The sequence below is a fragment of the Haplochromis burtoni genome, unplaced genomic scaffold (genome assembly GCF_018398535.1).
Source record: "Haplochromis burtoni strain Fernald_Lab_line unplaced genomic scaffold, NCSU_Asbu1 Contig_830, whole genome shotgun sequence".
NCBI classification, from domain to species: domain Eukaryota; kingdom Metazoa; phylum Chordata; class Actinopteri; order Cichliformes; family Cichlidae; genus Haplochromis; species Haplochromis burtoni.
Window position 1 is genome coordinate 126621 of NW_024583191.1, and position 606 is coordinate 127226.

The following is a 606-nucleotide window of genomic DNA, read 5'->3' on the forward strand; positions in this document are numbered from 1 at the left end:
CAATTGTGTTAAATACATGCAAGATGCTTACATAAATCCAAGAGATGGCCAGTCCCTTTTTTTCAGTGCATCGGAGTCTGTGAGCTGTCAGCTTTCAGCCCCGACGGCGTGTCCGACCGCCTACAGCTCTAAGATGGAGGCTGATTAGAAGCAGCTGGCAGGGTAAACAAGCGCAGGTGAGTCGACAGCCGTGCGGAGGAGCCTCCGTCCTTGCCACGCCCTCTCCTGAAGCGTGAACTTCCGTAAAAACAAACCCCACGGCTGGGAGAGAGGAGAAACAGGAGAAAAAACACACACCAAAACCCAAGTCGCCTAGGGAGGACCGTCCGACCGTGACAATGTGACTATATAATTAATTACCAACTTGCACCCTATAGTGTATTCTGGTGCCAGACACACTTACGTTCGAACATGGTGTTCATTATGGACTAGCTGTGGCTAGCAGAATAATGTCCAGGGGTGCAGGGGTAGGCAGGGTACAAGCCATCCTGCAAGCAGGAACAGGCCGAGAGACAGGTTCTGGGATGAATACAGGATGAGAGAAGTGATCAGATTTGGAGGTGTAAGTGTGATGACAGTTTGACAGTTTTTATTGAAGTTGGTTGA